At 42.3% G+C, this 14,495-nt stretch overlaps 1 protein-coding gene across 5 annotated transcripts in view; it reads right to left on the reverse strand.

Annotated features, from left to right (window-relative positions):
* RHOBTB1 (Rho related BTB domain containing 1) overlaps positions 1 to 14,210 on the reverse strand; it is a 70,584-nt gene extending 56,374 nt beyond the window's left edge. For 3 of the 5 annotated variants that reach the window (XM_059899920.1, XM_059899917.1, XM_059899921.1), the window contains exons 1-2: positions 13,422 to 13,661; positions 11,291 to 11,341 (exon numbers count right to left, since the gene is read on the reverse strand). The gene's annotated coding sequence lies outside the window, so the exon portion shown is untranslated. Of the gene's footprint in view, positions 1 to 11,290; positions 11,342 to 12,316; positions 12,423 to 13,421; positions 13,662 to 14,148 lie in introns of those variants that run through there. The other 2 variants (XM_059899918.1, XM_059899919.1) reach the window with 2 other exon arrangements.
* Between the last annotated feature and the right edge of the window lie 285 nt (positions 14,211 to 14,495).

The raw sequence follows: 14,495 nt of genomic DNA on the forward strand, positions 1-14,495 counted from the left end.
CCTGTCTTTTTGCCTCTCGGGACCCTAGAGCTTTTCCCTTCAGGTGTTGCTTCATCCCCTCTCACAGGGCTGGCCATTGCTCTCTGCCTCTCTCACGTGCATTCCCCTCAGCCAACGAATGGATCTTCCTTGGGGACCCGCCCTTTGTTTGGAGCAGAAGAGATGGGTGGGTTTTGATAAGTGAATACATAAAATTTAATAAATTGTGCCCTTGCCATCTAAAGGGCAACAATACCAGTCTCCCCCTCCTGCAACAATACATGGCAAATAAATTGGAAGGAAGTACACTAAACAGATGCCAGTGATTGTGGCTGGATCATGGGGCTGTAACTTGTTGCCAGTTTTCTACTTCCCTGTAGTTTCCAAATTTTCTACAGTGAAAATACATTACCTCTTTTTGGTAAACTGAGATAAAATTCACATGCCATAAAACTCACCCTTTTAAAGTGTGCAATTCAGGGTTTGTTTGTTTTTTATTATATTCACAAAGTTGTGCACCTATTCCCACTATCTAATTCTAGAACATTTTCATCATCCCTAAAAGAAACCTTGTGCCCATTAGCAGACATTCTCATTCCCTCCTCCCTCCAGCTCTGGAAACCATTAATTTACTTTCTGTTGCTATGGATTTTCCTACTCTGGACATTTCTTATACATGGAACCATACAAGAGATGGCCTTTTGTGTCTGTCTTCTTCTACTCAGCATAATGTTTTCAAGTTCATCCATGTTGTAGCATGTATTAGTACTTCATTCCTTTTTATTGGCTGAATAATATTCTTAGATGTATTACTTCTATAATGGGAAAACTATTTTTAAAAAAGTAATGAGTACATAAGCATAACCCTTGATTGTTAATTCTACTAAGAGTACACTGGTACACTCCAGTAATAATAAAAAATGATTTTTGATGATACATAAATTGTTTTTCAAAACCATGTATTTAAAAAGCATAGTGAGCCTATTACACCTGTTTTTTTCTGACTCAACCTCTCAACTAAAAAGAACATAGGAACCTAAATGATATCTTGCTGAATATCAGACATAGCAATTGAGCCAAAAGAGACAGCTGTGGACAACCAGGATACTTAATATACGATTCTATCTCAAAGAGATGAAAAATTCTTGGCTTTTAAATTTTGAATGTTTAAAGGGAATACTTATGGTAACGAAAATGAGCAATTTTAAGAAATTGTTGGGAACTTAGCCCATGAACTATTCTGTGGCAATCAATTGTAGTTAAGATTTTTTTAAGTTGGGTAAATGTAGTACAATCAGCTTTGTATTCATTAAGAAAAAAAGTTCCAAATTCGTTTGTATGCCTGTTGTGTATTTGTATACCTGCAAATCACAAACACATAAATATTGCTGCACACTCAGTGCATGAATTTAATGTTATAATCTTTACTTGGAAAGGCAGATTCTACATATTCTCAGTTATAAGGGAGATAGTTGGATCAAAGCTGACTGCAGCTAGCTCATATTACGGAAGGGTTCAGTCAAAAATCAAATTCTGTAAATGAGTGACTTACCCAGGACATAAAATTTGAAGCGGTTCAGACATACTGAGGATGCAGTGGGGTGGTGACCAGAAGTGGGGTTCTTGATCTAGGTGTTGGTTACAGACGTATGTTCCGTTTGCAAAAATTCATCAAACTGTACACTTGTGATCTAGACACATTTCTCTATGCACATTATACTTCAACATCCTTTTTTAAAGTCAAAAATATATATAAAGCAACAAAGGACACTATACATTGTTTTCGGAGGGCCTGTAGTCCTCATGTGGGTGAGCCTTAGCTAAGGGCTGGATCAGGAAGCTTTGTCAAGAACTGATAATTAAAATATTGGCCAAGTCTTTAAAGAGATGTCAAAGCGCTCGTTTGAGAAAGCTCATATCAAGTCTGCAGACTAGATGCCCTTAAAAATCCGTCCTTGTATAGAGAAGTCTCTATAGTCCTCTGTCATAAATTGTTCATTCCAAGTATTGTCTAAAGATGTCACTTGGGTTAGCGTCTGTAGCACCAGAAAGACCCCCTGCTGCGAAACCTTCAGATATGATGACAATCAAACAATTGCATTTAATCATTTATGAGACTATAACATGTCGGTTAGGATTAGCTTATGCTCTCATTCAGGCAAATGAAGAAAACTTTTCCCCCACCACCACCTGCCCCCCAGGATTTCTTAGCAATGTTAGACCATAAACCCAAAAATGCTGGTGGACAAACACCTTAAAAATCTCTTATTTTATTCGAGGTTATTGGCTGCCAGCAATGTGTGGATTCTAGCTAGTATTTTCAGGCCATGTTCTTATACCCTCCAACTCTAGGTAGGAATTATTACATGAAAGATTGTACATTATTTAAAAGCAGGATGAGGCACTGTTTGTGGGAGTGGAAGATGGTATCATTATTTTGGAGTGCCACTGGCACTCAAAAGACTTTAAAATGTCCATAACTTTCATCCAGTTATAAGACTTTACTCCTAAAAAAATATTGAGGATTACAAAAAGATTCCATTAAAGGAGTGTTCATCATATTACTGTCGAAACAAAATATTGGAAACAATTTTAGAAATCCAACCACAGGGGACGGATTTTTAAAAAGTGTCCATATAATGGGAGAGTATACAGCAGTTAAAAATGTTATAGGAGTACATTTATTGTTTTCGTTAGAGGTTCATGAGTAACACCATTCCTTAAAAATCATGTACCTAAAAAAAATTATGTTCCTAAATATACACAAAAATATTTGGGATAGAGATACATTAAAATATTAATACCAACTGGGATAACTGATTTAATTTTTCTTTTTTTCTTATCTACATACATGTTCCATCTTTTCTATAATGAACATGTGTTATTTTATAACAAAGACATTTTACAAAAAAGTGAGGGTGGGGAGGTAGGAAAACCAGGGACTCTGATATTTATGTGTGTGGGAATATATTCTTCTTTCATTATGTGGAATTAGTGTCTATTCTTTACTTTTTCTCTGCATATCATGAAAGCTGTAAGTGACGTGCCTTTCATATGGCAGGAAACAGCCTTGCTGCTGTTGGCGCCTTTCTTTCCATTCTGAGCACCCATCCTACTCCATCAACAGCATCATCTTGGAGCTCCTGGTCATTCAGCTCCCTTGACTTCTATCAAAGGAACTAATATCTCAATAGGCCCAAAGACACAAATTACACAGCCACTCAGCCTAGAACAATGCAGCAAGGCTACACCGGCTGCACACTAGGTGTAGAACAAGCCCACGGGAACACCGCCTTCTGTACTCTTTCCAGATCAAGTCATGAGACTTTGAGAGATGTCAGTTCTCGTGTCAGAAGAGAGTCCCTGGTCTACTTCAAACAAATCAATTTTTTAAAAATTTAGAATCGGAAATATTCCAAAGGTTTGCTGTTGATTTTTGTTTGATACACACAAAGGGAAACAATTTCCCTTCCTTGAATCCTCTTTCCAGGAGCCTTAACGATCGGCTGCCAAATTTAGCCTTGGCTCCATCTCCACCATGTCTAATATTCCTCCATGCTATTGATGTGAGGCCAAATCTCATCCCTATTTAGAGTGCACAAGAGCAGATGTCCTGATGAAAGGGGGTGTTGGTGAACCTAAATTGAAAAGAGCCAGGAGAACATGCTGTAATGAATGGAAGCACACAGCTTCATGGCTTAAAGTGTTAAAAGTACATTCACACGAAAGAAGCAATAGCTTTGGTCACATCATATGAGAAATAAAAGAGAGGAGGGGAAATTATAGAGAAGGCAGTCAAGAAATCAGCTGCTCATTCGAATCACTGGGGGACTTTGTTTTGTTTCAAATACTGCTGCCTGCACAAGAATGTCCTTGGTAGCACTATTCGTAATAGCCAGCAACTGGAAACAAACCATCGACAGTATGATGGATATAGAAATAATGAATTGAGGCCTGGTCACACAATGGAATATTATACAGCACTAAAAATGGATGACCTGGGACTTCCCTGCTGGTCCAGTGGGTAAGACTCCACGTTTCCAATGCAGGGGCCCGGGCTCGATCCCTGGACGGGGAACTAGATCCCACATGCATGCCGCAACTAAGAGCCCGCATGCCGCAACAAAGATCCCACGTGCCGCAACTAAGACCTGGTGCAGCCAAATAAATAAATAAAATAAAAATTAAAAAAAAAGATAAAATTGAAGAGTTTCTTTAAAAAACAATGGATGAACTACTGCTGCATACATTATAATGAATCTTCCAAACATAATATTGAGGGGAAGAGGCCAGACACAAAAGAGATTGCATTTATATAAAAGTTCACAACCAGGCAAAACTAATTCCTGGTATTAGAAGTCAAGGCAGTGGTTGCCTCGATTGGGTAGTGACTGAATAGGGGCTTAAGAAGGGATTCTGGGTGCTGGTGATGTTCTGTTTCTATATTTAGGTGTTGGTTAGATTAGGCGAAGGTGTGTGGTCAGTTTGTGATAATTCTTTAAGTTATATACTTATGATTTGTGTATTTTTCTTTAAATAAGATACAGTTCAATAAAAATGTTTTAAAAATTCAGATTCCTGGGCCCTAACATGAATTTACTAAAACCGTAGGTTATAAATTCCTGGGGGTATTCCAGTGTATAGCAAAGGTTGAGAATCACTGGGACCAGATGGTCCATATCCAGTGGTGTGCTAGAGCCAGCCTCTACTAGCCCACGAACCAACTGTTAAGTTTTCAGGACTTTTGCAAGCCTGTTAAAATAGGGTCAGTATTGGGCTTCCCTGGTGGCGCAGTGGTTGGGAGTCTGCCTGCCAATGCAGGGGACACGGGTTCGAGCCCTGGTCTGGGAAGATCCCACATGCCGCGGAGCAACTGGGCCCGTGAGCCACAACTACTGAGCCTGCGCGTCTGGAGCCTGTGCTCCGCAACAAGAGAGGCCGCGATAGTGAGAGGCCCGCGCACCGCGATGAAGAGTGGCCCCCGCTTGCCGCAACTAGAGAAAGCCCTCGCACAGAAACGAAGACCCAGCACAGCCATAAATAAAATAAATAAAAATAAACATAGAATAATCATTAAAAAAAAAAAAATAGGGTCAGTATTGAAAATTAAAGTAGATAAAGTTTCAATTAAATAAAGTATACTAAAAACAAAGGTACTAAATACTCAGAACTCACCCTTTGTATTTATTTTATTGTTATCTATATTTTGAGGTTATTTATGCAAATTTTATCGCTATGGTGGAAATGCTAGATAACGGTGTGCTACTGTACCCTCTCTTTCCAACTCCAGCTCAGTCACAATGGTGGCTTCAAATTGGCCATGATGGGAGTATTTATACCAGTGAAATTGGCAACCGCTTCACATCAGGGCTTGCTTTATTGTTCTGTTGATTGTCTTGACTTAAGAAAATGATTTTAAAATGTTAATAATGCAGATTAAGCTTAAAAGTGGGTAATATGTTTAGCTGTTACATTATGAATAGTACCTTTCAGGAAATATCTTTATAGTATTTAAAAGCTATTATCTGGTTCAGCAAAGAAGTCATTCATATCTTTGATGAATGCATACAGTTCTGACATATGTCTTTGTTATTTCACTTTTATCTTACTCATTAACATAAGGGAAAATATCAGCCAACGTTTATATGGGAATTACACTCATCAGTTGTACCACAGGTCAGTTCTCAAAAACCAACAAGTGTTTTGTGAGACCCAATTAGCTAGCTAGACGGAATTCACAACAAAGAGTATTCTTTATTTTATTTTTTTATTTATAAATTGTATGCTTTATTTATTATTTATTTTATTTTTATTTATAAATTGTATGCTACACACATCCTTTGTCAGTAAAATTTATAATCAACTTATGTATGCACATAAATGCATTCCTTTTTTCCCCAGAGTGCTGGTTGATTTACCAGCCTATTCCTTTCATGACTTTCATAAGATTCCATGACTCTCTATTATAATTTAAGAAAGAAGCAAACAAAATAAGATGGGAGCCTTACAGCCTCCAAGGCATGAGTTTCAGCATAAGATAGAGTAATGACTATACTTTAGAGAGTATAGTATATTTCACTACTCAAAATGTGGTCCTCAGACCAGTGGCACCGGCATCAGTGAGGAGCCCCTGGGAAACACATCATCTCAGGTCTCATCCTAGAACTTCTGAATCAGAATCTGCTTTTTATCGAGATGCCCAGGTGATGTGTATGTACATTAAAGTTTGAGAAGCACTGCTTTAAAAATAAACTTCTTAGTATGAACTGAAACTTATATAACCGATTTGAGACTAGTAACAGTCTAGCAGGTGGTGATCTGTAAGCATCTCGCACCAGCTGAGCCATAGCACTGGGGAAAACAACTAATTGCTACACCTAAGCCTGAAGAAAAGGACATACATCTTGCCATTTGTCACATTGGTCAAATACTGAAAAGGAAAACTGAGCCACTAGGAAAATAAAGGCTATTCTAGGCCACTTGGATTATTAAAGTCAAAAAGGGGGGAAAAGTACAAGTAAGAAAATAATCGTATCAGTAGCTTTCCTGCATGTATAGGATGAATAGGACACATTGCCAAAGGCTTGGTTCCTAAAACCCAAAGCAGGGCAGCAAGTGCCACATGACAAAGCGTGGCAGCTGGATAGAGGAGTGTGATGAAACACTTCCCAGAGATGTAATTTAGGCCAGGGTAGCTATCAAGTGCTGTGGGTGAAAGGGGGAAATTGTAGTGCTTATGTTTTTCCCAATCAATAAAGCAGTCAGCAACCCAGGGCAAAGAGAAAAGACAGGGCCAATGCACAGGAAAGATTCAATACTAGAGTTAATTGAAATGATGGGAGGAAACTCTCACATATTTTGAAATTGAAAGCAAAAATATTTTACTGGCAAGACTATTCTCTGGAAATATTTCTTAGTTATTTGGCTGAAAACATAGCGGATGCTTTGAGATGCAAAGGTCTATGTGGAAAACACGTTAGATACTTAAACAGTGTCTGGAAGGAAATGAGAGCCACAAATCTTCAAGAGGAGCTTGGTATTAGTCTGAGGCAGAAACCGAAGCAATAAAATAATTCAAGTAAACCCTGGTAACCCTAGAGCATGAAGAAGACAAATGTAATTGTACCCAGGTGTGCCCACGCCACTGGTACTGAGACACAACTGGGCCCATTTTCACCCAAGAAAAACAGGTCACTATAATCATTCCTTGCAATATCAGACTTCAAATGACTGAAGAACATTTAGCAGCAAAATGACATGAATGCCCTTATGTGTTATAACATCTTCCCTTAAGATACTTTAGCAAGGCTAGGACGAGAACTCACCCTTAATGAGCACCTACTATCTGTTTTACATGTGTGATTTCACAGCATCCGCATAATGCTCTGACAGAGGTGATACTGTTAGCATTTTACAGACGAGCAAAATAAGGTTCAAAGAAGTATGTCACCCACATCACATAGTTAATAAAAAGCCAGAACTCCACAGACAAAATTAAAAAGCTCCATACTTGATGAAAACAGGTATCTCAACAAAGACAGCTTGGAAGGGATCAAGAGTATGGAGCTGTTATGTTTTGAATACGAGGCAAGACTGGTCTATATTGGTGTCAGTGAAGATAAGTGAGGCTTCTCCTAGTACCCACCTTATCTTTACATTGCTGGAATCCTCTTATCACCCATTTCTGGATGTATATTAGGTTTCAGATGTGTTTCAAACTTGATAGCTGTAATTTGGGCTAAGTTGGAGGCTTCAGAAGACTTGGCACGTTTCAGGCAGTGTTATGTAATAGTATTGAGCCCTGGGCTGGGCCTTGGAAACCTGGGTTCAGTTCCAGCTGTGCCACTTATAAACTGTAAGAGTGGTGAGTTACATTGCTTCTCTGGGTGGCAGATTTCTTTCACCTACATGAGGTTGGATTAAGTATCCTTAAGAACCTTTCCGGGTCCATGATTCAACCCTCCATGACTCAACTGCTTAACAACTGTGACTTCCATCAAAATATATTAGAAATGACCTGAAGAGTTAACAAGTCTGTCCAGACAAGACTGCTGTGTGGTTCAAGTTACCAAATATAAAACAAAAAAAAAACAACAACAAAAAAACCAAAATTCAAAAAACCCTACAAGAATAATTACTTAACTCCTGTACTCTACCATCTGCAAGAATAACCTGGAATTTAATGTTTTTAAAGTGTTTTTCCCCCCCAGGATATATTTAAAACAAATATATATTCAAGTTCTTAGACAGATCTGGGTACAAATCCAAGCTCTACCTCCAATTAGTTCTCTGACTTAACATATCTGAGTTTCCCTTAGGCTTCTGTAAAATTGGAATTAATAATGAATATTAGCTGTAATGCAGTCAAGTGTCTGGCATCTAGTAGGAGCATACTAAGTACTGTTTATTGTTATTCCAGTGGTCATTAGGGGTCTGGACTACCACTGGGTAACAATTCAAAGGAAATTTCTCCACGGAGGGATGGAGCCTGAGACTGTACCTCATTAGCACTGGGAACTTGCCATTAATCTGTGTCTATGCAATAACAAACTCAGGTGCAGAGTGGAGAAATGTAATCATGCTTCTTCTGGACCTACTGGCATCTATCTCTTTCTTTCTTTGTAAAACCTTCTAATTCACCCTTAGTGGATAAAACCTTATAAGAGAAATGTTGATGTATTTGACAGGACAGCTGGAGGGAGTGTCTGAAGACAGGAGTGTCCTGGGACATCTGGAAAGAGTGCCTGTCAGACCCACATTTCATTTTAGTGGCTTTTTTTTTTTTTTGCCTATTTCCCAGTTTCTGCCCAATGCGCACAAAGAACAAAAGATTCTAGGAGAAGGTGACCTTACTTTGTTTATAAGCCCCACCAAAAAAAACAAACAATTTTGATGCTGACATATCAATAATCAATCCATACACATCCCATCCGTTTGAGTGACTGCATCTTGCCCTTCCTGCCAGAGCTCTCCCTTTCCCCATCCCTTCCCCCAGCACTCAAACACTCTCCCACCCCCTCCCCCTCTCTACATGCACCACACTTTTTGTGACTTATTTTTCCTTCCCTGTCCAAATTTTGTTTTGGTGTTGCCAGGTTGGTGGGAAGACTGGGTGAACAAAAGAAGATGAACACAAGAACCAGATTCAAATCGCCTGTACTCTTTGAACCCTAGCCTTCACATAATGAGGTTGAACTGCCTGTTTTCTAAAAGGAAGACCAATAGAAAGGTTAAAGAAAAAATTCCTGTTTTCTACAGGTAAATTTCCTGAGGAAAAAAACATAGTAAAGTGTCAAATATTTCCAGGCATGTTTTAAGATAAGTCAAGCGTATTAACCAAAGCCTCTGAAGTTCAAAAAAGCAAACAAATGATTGCTAATTAACTTACTACTAGAGATACCATGCTCATTCTGAAGCTTCTTTTGGTGCTAACATTATATGATTCAGAATATAATTTTACTCTTTAAGTAATTATAGGTTTATAGTTGTTATATGGATAATTTACGACATACCATTGTCATAGCTAAGCAAATATCAGTTGATAATGAGGCCTTAACCTGTAATGGGATCTTCCCAGTCTAACAGTGCTCTTATGATCTATTTTGTAATGATACACTATATAACAACTTTTACAGGACAAAGGTGTAGTAATAGGACAGCTTATAACAACCCCTTACATGCTTAAAAGTATCCCTTAACTAAGCTTTTAGGGTTATTAGCTTGAGTTGGGGTTTTTCAGTACATTAAAAAAGATGATATAGTAAAGCTTTCTCTAGTAATTTATTCCCCATTTTATTTTTTATTATCCCTTTATATAATACTCTCTGAGAAGGATTAACAACTGTTACAAATTATTCTACAGAAAGTAGGAGGGGAGTATGAAAGGGGGGAAGGAGACGGTTGTCAACCCCGGCAAAAACTGAAAATGTCCTGCTTAATCTTTAAATACTGGCCATTTTCAGGACTTTAGTTGGTATTTAACTATTAGGTATCCAAATCTATCTACGTGGCACATATCAGACAAACTGAGGTTTCAGAAGGAATCCAGTATGCCAAATTGTAATGCTTTCTCGTTGATGCTGTGAAGATTCAGACAGCTCACAATTTTGTTTCAATGCTTTTGAAGCAATAACACCTTGAGTTTGAGATACTGTAATTTAGCAGTTCTAAATGAATGCATGTCTCCCTCTTGGTTTGAAATTCTACATTCTGTCTTTCTTCAATCTCTCACCCTTTTATTATCTATCCTGACAAAAATGTGCTTGGAAATTTTTTTCCATGCATACATGGAATTGCAAAGTAGTCCCACAGGGTGGAAAATGCTGAACTTCTCGTAAATGTACCATTGACCCTCAGTTCAAACTTCTGGCATGTATGATCTTGATTTATTTTCTCACTTTTACTACATGAATGTTTAATATCTTGTCTTTTAAATCTGTTTGTGAGATCCTTAAAACCAGAGACCCCATGGTAAAAAACTTTCTTAAATTTTTGACAGGGCCATGCCAGAAAGTACACATGAATACTTAATATTTTGCTGTTTTACAATACTTAAGAGAATGGAATTTATTCTTTTGTAACAGCTGTGCCACTGAATGTTACTACATAAGCTGTAATTACCAAGTTATCTTAGGCAAGTCGCTTAACCTTTCGTGGTCCCAGTTTCTCTACTGGAGATAAGATTTTTCCAATTAGAGAATTTAGGTTTTGGAGTAAGACAGCACTTGAAAAAAAATATTATTTCTTCCATTTACTAGCGAAGCAGGAATTGAACCTATTACCTAACCTCTCTGAACTTTCAATTCCTCACCTGTCCTTTGGTGACCAAGGGAGCAGTTACACCTAACAGGGATTTTTTTGATGCAGATTGAGAACATAGTATAAAGAATGCGGCACGTTACCTGAACTTTGGTTCATGCTCAAAAATGTCAGGTATTATTGTATCAATTTTCTTTCAGCTTTAGAGCGCTAAGATTAGCATAGATGTAAAATCTTAGTTATCAAGCACCCAAATCCCCAGTATCTTCAGCTATTTTGGCACCACTTGGATTCCCCCCAAAGTGAAAATGAAAAGTCTTATAAAGAATAAACTGATTCAAGGCCCATTTTAGTACCATTTTGCTCACAGGGTAACTAGAATAATTTTAATAATCACTGAAATTGTGATATTCATAATTGAGTCAATAAAAACATGACAAAGACAAACCGTTTTAAGACAAATGACTAAGAAAGTTGTTCTGAAATGCATGCTCAGAATTAGACACAGAATGTCAGCAATTTATGGTCATGGGTTTGCAGAAAGAACACTGACCTGGCTTGCTGGAAGTGAAGAACAGAACACCCCGCTCACAGCTGGACTTACCTACACAAAAGAGAGAAATACTTTATAAATCCTGCTGCTTGCTAGGAGCACATGGGGAGCCACTGACATTTTTAACATACATTGTTTTCCTTCCCCCCCCCCCCCCAAAGGGCAGAATCTGCTTTACTTTTGCCAAGTGTCAGTGTTAAAATGGCATTTCTTGGGGTCATATACATCCTGAAATAGCTAGGTTAACTTTTTGCAGCATTTCTGAAAGTCTGTTTCTGAGCCTTTGGGGATGATACAGAGAAAAGCACTTAACCACAAACTCAGGAATAGGAACAAGGAAAACCTTACAGGCATTTAACAATACGGAAGTCAACGAAGTGGACATGCTATTCCTCCAAAATAGCATTTTTTTGACCATATTATCATAAGTGAAAGTCCAAATGATTCTGGTTTTTACTATTTGATTACATTTGTGTAGTTAATAAGTTACGCTGTTGTGCCAGTGACCTCGAGCTACCTATGTTTCTATTTCCACCTCTTTGATCACACATAGCCCCTATGTACTTAAATTTACGCTCCTCTCAAAACAACAATCAACGGGGCAAGCTAAGGGTACTATGATTTCATTGCTTCCGACTGAGTTTTCCAAGTCTTCCACGCTGGGATGAACAAGTTAAATCCCCTTCCCACGAATACGTCCAAATACAATCCAGGCATCTCAGAGGAAACTCAGTTGAATAATAATTTGCTGCCCACTTCACCTGCGGAGCGGTGTGTAGACATTATTTACATTGAAAAGAGCTTGTGTTTCTTTTCTAGCAATCAGTGACCCTCTTGGGCATCTACAAAGTTACCGGAAATGAAATATAATTCCAAATTTCTGAAGAGTGTTTTTAAACAAACTTATCTGTATGTTTAGAAAAGCCTAGCGTTTGCTGAAATCAAACACACACAGCCTACTGGCTATTTATATCTGCTGATAGTGAGAGCACAGTTATACAGAGATGAAAACTACTGATAACATACTTCTGCAGCTTAGAGAGGATCCACAGTACGGTGTAGAACATGCAGCACTGCCCCGGTTGGTGGTGGGGAGCCCCAAACTAGTGAAACCTCAAGCTGAGCGTCTGGCTGGGGTTCAACAGAGCTGCGTGAACAGCACGGGTTGGGGGAAGTTCAAAGTCAAGGCGACTCCTCTGGTCTTAACTTCCTAGGTCTTCCTAGGTCTGGGTGCCTTTGTGTATATACCGATCTTCGTGCCTTTCCCCGCCCCCAACCCCAGCAAACGTGTGCAGCCAGCTCGAAAGGCACAGCTCGTGTGCTGACGTGCAAAACCAAGTCAGAACCCTGCGCCTGGCGCTCCCCTCTAAATTTCTGGCTTGTCCAAGTCTAAATATTGACAGTGCACCTCAGTTGAGATGTTTGATACTGCTGAGGGTAGAAACGGCAGAGCGAACAGTAGGATCGGGTGGTCCATTTTTACACAGTTGGGCCTTCCTTCCACTTCGTCTTCTGTCTTAGGGGTTGGATTCCCTGTCTGCACATCCCCACCCCCCGTTTTTCTCCCCGAAAGCTGAGCGCGCAGGGACAAGGTAAGGTGTTTTGCCAGCCCCTCATGGCAGCTCCTACTGTTGTCACAGCAACTCACAACAGACTCCGTGGACACCGGCTGGTGGTGGGGAGCGCCGAACTCTGGGCTGACCGGTCGGGGGGCGTGCAAGCGCCCAAGGGGCTCGGGTATCCCCCTCCCCACCACCGTCCTTCCAAGGAAAAGAGCCTCTGGTCTGCGCGGCCCCCCGCCCCCGCGCCGTCCCGGCGCAGCCCGCCTGCTAAGGGTGCCTGTTGTGCATTTTCTCAGCCCCAAGTTAGGGGTGCGGCTGGACGGGCGATCCTAGGAATCTCTTCTGCTTGCCTCTGATGGCGGGGCTCCCGGCCTCGCGAGAGAGGCGAGGGCGGCTCCCAGAGCAGCTCGGTGCCACGACTCTCGCTCGGGACGCTGCCCGCCGCGTGGCGCGCGGCCCGGGGCTCCCACAGGCCACCCGCCGGGGCCGGGGCGGGTGGAGCGGGGCTCCGCGGCGGCCGCTCGGAGAAGAAGTTTCACAGCATAGCGCACTCACGACACAGAACCTACCCTGAAGCCGAGCGAGACGCCAGCTCTCTCCGCCTTCAAGGGCTGGGGGAGCGGGGGGGCGAGGGGGGCGCTGGCCCCCGCCACTCAGCAGCAGCCACGGCTGCGCGCGGTCGCGGGTGTGCGGGGCCCCTGCGCGCGGCGCGCCGCCCGCCGCCCAACTTTGCACAAAGGCAGCATGGCACTGCCTCGCCTCCCGGGCTCGCCCGGCGCCGCGGCCGCTCTTCCCGGTGCCGGGCCGGAGGGGCTCGCCCCTTTCCGCCCCCGCCCCCCAGCCCTCCCCTTTTCCTCCCGCCCCCACCCGGCTCTCAGGCTGGCTGGCCGGCCGGGCGGAATAGAGCGCTCGGCACCCAGCTCCGCCGCCTTGGCGGCCGCCGCTCGCTCCGTGACGTTAGCAGCCTTCGCAGCTATTTATAGCCACACGGTTGGATTTCATTCATGAAACCTGGGCCTGGTGTGTCTGTGCGCTGGGGCGCGGGTTGCAAAGGTGCCTCCGCTTGACGCGGACCCGGGGGGCCCGGGCTCGGAGGCAGACTGCCCGGGGGCTGGCGTGCGCAGTGCCTGGCGGACCCCAGCCCCGCTCGCTAGCGGCCGGGCGGGGAGGGGCAGGACGACCAGGCCCCCCCCCCACTCCACCCCACCCCGTCCTCTGTCCCCAGCACTCCACCCATTCCCTTACAACTGCTGGCCCTTTGTCCCAGGCTCCGGAAAAGTAAGTTGGGCCACTAACCGGCTGGGCAGCATGGTTTTCTTCCCCCCAGGAGCTGACCGGCCGCGGACTCCGAGGGAGGACATGGGCTTTTGTTTCAAAACCGAGCCCAGCTGCTGACTAAGGGCTGCGTTAGCCCAGCCTCCTCCTCCCCTGGGCGCTGCACGTGTTGGCCGGCTCCCCGCTCTGGGTTACCTTCCTCTGTGACTTGGCTCGTGGGGGTCCCCGCAGGGGGCGGTAAGGTCACACGGGCTGCCCCCGCATCCCCCCGACCCGAGTAAGTAGGCGATTTACAACCGCCTACAAATGGCTGAGTGAGGAAGTGAAATTGACTTCTGGCCGCTCGTGGGTTGTCAGAATTCTTGGAC

Source organism: Balaenoptera ricei, chromosome 16 (assembly GCF_028023285.1).
Source record: "Balaenoptera ricei isolate mBalRic1 chromosome 16, mBalRic1.hap2, whole genome shotgun sequence".
NCBI classification, from domain to species: domain Eukaryota; kingdom Metazoa; phylum Chordata; class Mammalia; order Artiodactyla; family Balaenopteridae; genus Balaenoptera; species Balaenoptera ricei.